The following is a 7,041-nucleotide window of genomic DNA, read 5'->3' as shown; positions in this document are numbered from 1 at the left end:
GAACCCCTGGAGAACGGGGATTTGGCATTCCTTTTAAAATCTTAATGGTACCTTCAAAGGCTTCAATGGATAAAGAGTGAATTCGCCGTAAAACAGTTCTCTTATGATGAAAATACAATTTTTGCTGAATTTCTTTTTAGACTTGATACAGCTAAACCCTAAATAAGCGATACATAGAAAGAATTCATCAAATGTCGTATTCTTCACTTTCTGAAAATGGAATTTTAAAGATTTTTAGTTTTTTAATTAATTGATTATATGGAGCTCTTTAAAACAGTCCTTGCATATTCATGACTACTTATTTATTTACGCAAATACTGAGATTTACGTAAATTATTGTAAAACCCTTTGAAAAATTGTCAAGACGACATTTGATAAATTCTTTCGATGTATGGCTCATTTAGGGTTTAACTGTATAAAGTTTTAAATCGTACTTTCTCTTCAGTTCTTCGTCATCTTCTTGTAAACTTTGTTTAAAACTTTTGATCATTATAAGAAGATATAATGTTCTGAACAAATAAGTCTATCAAAAATTGTATATCAAGTTTTTCACTTCTTATCGTAAAATAATATTTTTTCTTTAAAAGTTGTTTTTTTCCCTTTCCAGTGGGAAAGTAATTTTGTCTATCCAGTGTGGGAGACAGTCTAAGATCTACCCACATGAAACATTTTTTGTCAATTTATTGTGATTGTGAATCGTAATATGTTATTGTCTTTAACCTTATTAGTATTAAGACATAGTATTTATTCATTTCATTAGTCTAATTGAAAGTAACCGAGACCAACATCTATAAGATTAGTGAGTTCGGCTTTTTTTTTTGAATTTGTGATTATTCGTAAATAATTTTACATCTATCTGTTGGGTCCATCCAAACCATAAATAAGTAAATTAAATTCAAAACTAATTTTTCAGATATTACAAGTTTAAAGTAATAAATGTCGAATTTAATTTGGGGCGTTTATTTGTCATTTGGAATCAACCTGCACCTACTTTTTTGTAAACACTTACTTTTAAGATAAGAATAATCGGCAATATCTTTCTTATTTATATACTCATAAACATTTTTGAAGAGTACATCAGGTCCAAATAAGCAAACCATATCAAAAGAGAAACCCTGCATCTAAGAACTAAAAAATGATATGTCCAACCAACTGGTAAAGGACATTTACTAAAAATATCTGGAATTGATTTGTTAGATACGTATTATGTATGTAAACATTTGACATTGAAAGTTTTAAGTGTGCCATATATTAAATATAAGTATAAATTATGATTTATAACAAATAAAGCATTAAATTTTTATGTATTTAGTCATGTAGAGTACTTGTATGTCCTTTAGATTAATATATTATACAACATAAACACTGTTTACTATTACTCACATGTTTAACAATATTATCATGTTATTAACTTCATATTTTTCTTTAATTGCAAAGGATAACAAAAGCTTTGGTTTATTTTGCTTTTTAGATTAAAATTTGCTACCGGCGTAACATGTGGTCTGTTTATAACAATTTAGATAAAAAGGAATCTAAATGCCTTAAATACCTTAGATACCTAATTTTGTTCTTAAATGCTGAATGGATGCCTCAATATTTTCACAAGGCTTTCAAGGGACTTTAGGGGGGTTTCACACCTCTCTTAATAATAATTAAATCTTTTGAATTTTTCGTTATCAATATTTTATTTATTATTTATTATTTTATTGTTGGTGCAACATGTAATTTACACTTTATCTCTTTCTCTCTAAAACATGGGACCTGTTGTTTAGATACTATTTATTATTTGTTTAGTTATTTTAAAATAAACATTGGTCTTAATGTGGAAATAATCGTTCCCATATGTTTGCAATCACTTACAAAATAAAATTGAAGTATATCTTAGCATGCGATAATACAAAAAATGAAAAGAAACATATTTAAAACTTAAAATCTATCTTTTGAAATGAATCATGAATTACAAGCATGAATTAATGAGCGTACAGCTGCAGAGAGCCATACATAGAAGGGAAAAACTGAGTACATCCTACATTATATCCTTCATGGGTAACACTGAATACAAAGGATGAGACTGCACTGAGTACTGACGACCTGAAACTAGAAAAATGCAACGATATAGAGGTTGTTGATGGTTTTAATGTTTAATGTAATTAAAGTGCTATTTAATTTACTTTTTATTTTTTAAAGAAAGAAAAATATCTACAGTTGTAGGAAATCATGAAAGTTGCCGCAAGGGTTGCAAGTTCATTCGCAACCATCGATGATAATTTTATTCATTACTTCTGAACAAGATAACAACCAAAGCTAAAAACGAGTGTAAGAATTTTTTCATTATAAACATTCATTGTAACATTTTTTATATGTTATCATTTATATAATTTTTTTCAGGAAATAAAGAGAATTCTTCATTATCGATTTTGATTTGAGGGTTATTCTGTTGTTTGTCTGTTAAACTTGAGAATCTTGTTTCTATCCGTCAACAAAAGTAGGTTAAAGGGCCCTTTAGGGGAAACAGGCTATGTAACAATGTAACATACTTAAACAGCAAATTAGTTTACTTTAGAATTTCTGTTTTTTTCGTCCTGGTTATTAAATAATTTCTAAAGAAAAATTTCTTCTGTGGACCACCCCATCTGATGAAATTTTACAAACGAATTTTCGCTCTTACTAATAAATTATACACCGTAAAAAAGTCTTAACTAGTCACTCCCTTTCATGAGTTAAATTCAAAGGTCAAAAGTAGCGATACTATAAAGTACATTTTTTAACAGTCTGGATCTATGTGATATAAGAGCAACATCAATCAGCAGTCTGGATCTATGTAATAAAAGAGCAACAATAATTACTTGTAAACCTTGTGTAAATATAATTAGTGTACTTAATTGTTCCATATGTATAGCTCAGAAGCTTCATAGCTCTTACTCTGGTAAGTTCAGAAAAAATGTGATGAAACTATTGTGTGCTTTTTTATTCATAATCAATACAAGCTCAATTTCTTTTTAGCGGTGTTATTAAAGGGAGCACCGTGCTAAATGTTTAATTAGGTTTAAAAAAGGCTACTTGACTATCACATAAAGCAGCCTGTATAAGCCTAGATTTTTAAAGAACACCATTTTTCGGGGAAATTTGTCCGACCTTGTTTCAAGATTCCATAATGTTGTAAAATTATTCCAAAGGTTTATTAGTAAATGCTTAAACGCCTGAAGTTAAAAAAATGAGTATATTCCTAGAGAACGATTTTTGGACCCCCCCCCCTCCTATCAATTTTGTACATGGATCTTACAGAAAGTGTCTTAACTTAACCTAACCCGTGGCGGCAGCGCTCGGCCCCCTAGCTTGTCCTAGCCGCAGCGCTCGGCCCAGAAAGTGTCTTAGCCTAACCTAACCCTAAATAATACTAAATAAATACTAATTTGGTCATGCACGAAATTGATAGGAGGGGGGGGGGCAAAAATCGTTCACTATGACAGACCCAAAAAATGAGCATGTTTATGCATGACAAAAATCTTCTAAATTTCTAGTTATTTAATTAAACAAAATAACCTCATGACAAATTTTAAATTTTGAATTATTTCAATTCATTTCGCATTTAGAAGAATTGATCTATATGATCGAGAGGTATCTAACTACACTCATGAAAGTCAAGTAAGCGAAAAAATATTTATACACATATATGTCTAGAGCTCAAGAGAAATATATATACATATGTCTAGAGCTCTAGAGAAATATATATATATATACATATGTCTAGAGCTCTAGAGAAATATATATATTTATATGTCTAGAGCTCTAGAGAAATATATTTATATGTCTAGAGCTTTAGATATATATATATATGTATATATGTCCAGAGCTCTAGAGAAATATATATACATATATCTAGAGCTCTGTAGTGAAATATATATCTATATATATGTCTAGAGCTCTAGAGAAATATATTTATATGTCTAGAGCTCTAGAGAAATATATATACATATATCAAGAGCTCTAGAGAAATATACATACATATGTCTAGAGCTCTAGAGAAATATATATATACATATGTCTAGAGCTCTAGAGAAATATATTTATATGTCTAGAGCTCTAGAGAAATATATATATATATATATGTTGTTGTCAATCTCAAAAACTAGTAGTTATCTCTACTGATTAATCAAAGGGTTGAATTCGGTTAATTTCCTTCAATTATTTCTGCTCTTAAACCCTAAACCAGAATGTCACTTTTATGGAAAACCTTTTAAGAAAATTATCAATTATCAAATAGAAAAACAAGGGTTTCTATAACATGTTTTTTAATAGAAATTTTCAACGAGTGCCATATTTAATCGGCAGTCCTTTTCACTACAGGGTGTCCCAATAAAGATGGGAATTGAGTGACGAATACGAAATCGTTCTGTCATACTCTATGAATTACACGAATTACAGCTTTATCGGGCGGCATCACTATACTAAATCAAAAATCATATACAAAGACGATTTCCAAATTGTTGCTAAATTTTCATGTTATTGGGACACCCTGTATAAACTGTTGTTACAGGTCACATGTTTTAGAATGATACTAATATTGATAATTGGGAAAACCGAGTTCAAAAAGTACGCGTTGTTTGTAAAAATACTCCTGTATATCTTCCTTCACCACCTGATCTTAAAAAAACGGTATGATTTGATTTGTAAAAAAAAAGTTTTCAATAAAATCGTTTTATGACTAGGTGTTGCATAGCGGAAACAAAAACTTTTCTGAAAATAAAATAATAAAATTGTGTAAAATATTGTTTTTTTTTAATGTTAAATATAATCACCGTTAACGATCATTACCGATCATTAATAAAGGTATGATCATTAATGATCGTTAATATTTCAGTCTGTGCATTTTGCTTTAAAATTATAATTTTTTTAAGTGAAACAAATAATAAATCATAAAATTTTCCCCCAAAAAGGTTAAATTTGCAATTCACTAAAAAAATAACATAAATATCTTAATTTCAGAATTTAACTGATTCTTCAAGGATAAAATTTTTTGAATCGTTTGGAAACCAATTAGTATTTAATATTGCCAGGTTAGAAACATTATAAACGAATTAAAATATATTTAAAGATATATTGTTAAATGAAAAAAATCTTAAATTTAGTAAAATATAATAAACGAATTTTTTCGTGAACGATGGTAACGTTCACAAAAAACATACGATGGCCGAACACATTCAGAGAAATGCAAAAACGATAGTTTTTTTTAAAAATGAATGATTTAAAATTGTGCGAACAAACTTTAAAAAAACCTTTGTTTTTTAATCATCGCACAAATTTTCCAAATATTTTGAAAAAAACTATCGTTTTTTTACTGAACAAACGGTTTCTTAATACACTTTTTAATAAACTAAAGATTTTTAAATTAACTTTTTAAAGAACTATCGATTTTACTGAACGAAAATTTTACTGACCGAACGATTTACTGAACGATCGTTTAAAGAGAAAACAACCGAAATAGAGAGAACAAAATCCTTTTCTAAACAACTAAAAAAAACACGAAAAAAATGGGTCCTTCACCAATGATGAAAGAACGAAATGAAAAAAAAGCCGAGCGCGCCCACCTCTAGTCTCCTTTACTTCATGCTTACTATACTCTATCCAGAATACCAGCTCTGAACCTGGACTGGTGTTTAATTCCCAAGGTTGCCTCGACCTCCCTATCTAAACTGTTCCTACCCTATCTACCTGCAGCCACTAAAGATATCCACGCCCCATTTATACAGAAGGAGGTGTGGCAAAGGGCAGGGCACTTATCACTAGAACAGTTCTTTTCGGTTCAAAATTCTAGGTATAGATAATACTTATATACATGGCAAAATGTATGTAAATTTTCACACATTTTTAAACTTACAAAAAAATCCTTAATTTAAAAAAAAGAAAATTTGCATTTATTAAGAAAGCCAAAATTTGAAAAATTTAATTCTGGCGGGAACTGATATTTTTAAACTAATTAGATAAATTAGCTCTGTCAAAAAAAATTCATCAATTTTTTTTCAAAATAGACGTTTTTTCTTCATATTTAGATCGCAATTTTTATTTAAAAAAGATCACTTTTCTGGTAGAAGATATCAAGTTTTTTTCATGCTGCCAAAACTTTAAATACTGAACAAAATATGTTACCATTAAAAACGAGGAAAACTTCTAATTTGTCATTAATTCAGTAGAAATTCATTTTTTTCTTTTACGAACTATTTTACGGCGAATTGGTTTCTACCAAAGAGCTTGGTAATATAAACAGGAGGCATTGAGACTATACGCAAAACCAGATGCCTCAATTGGTTTATTTAAGAAGCCACAGAATGTCGTCTTTTCTATAATTCAAAAAGATGTTAGGACTTTTTAAGCATATCTCTCACAAAAAACTTGTTTTTTACTTAATTTGCCGTTAAAAATGCGATATCTTTGTTGTCGCTAAGGAACAAGATTCTGACGATGAACAGATAGACAAGGTATAACCCACAAATCAAAATCGATAATGCAGAAAACTCTTTATTTCCTAAAAAAATAACGAAATGAATNTGCGTAACAAAATTATAATTTTAGTTTTATTTTAATAGAGAGCATCCTATCCTACTGATTAAACAAGTATACACTATTCGGAACATTCCTATAATGCGTTATCTTCTACTTTTGGAACATATTTGGTTTCTACCAGAAAAATGATAATTTTAACATTAAAAATGCGATCTTAACATATTTCCTTTTACAATATTTGAAGATTCTTTTAAAACTGATGAAACATTCAACTAGTTCATATATCTGATAAAATGTTTGATCGTTTTTTTCGTCAGAAATTCATATAATTTTTTGGATTAAATTCTTTCTTCAGAACATTGTTTTCTTAAAAACTTTGCTATACATTTTTGACAGATTTTTTCTCAAAAAAATGTGTTTTTTTGTCATTAATTTAGATAAAACTTAGATTTTTATTGTTTGAGAATTATTTTTATTATTTTTCGTTGTACCGCCAGAAAACGTGATATTTTCTGCCAGTAAAGTGATCTGAATTTTTAT

Source organism: Eurytemora carolleeae, unplaced genomic scaffold (genome assembly GCF_000591075.1).
Source record: "Eurytemora carolleeae unplaced genomic scaffold, Eaff_2.0 scaffold1299, whole genome shotgun sequence".
Taxonomy (NCBI): Eukaryota; Metazoa; Arthropoda; class Copepoda; order Calanoida; family Temoridae; genus Eurytemora; species Eurytemora carolleeae.
This window is presented reverse-complemented; position numbering follows the sequence as displayed.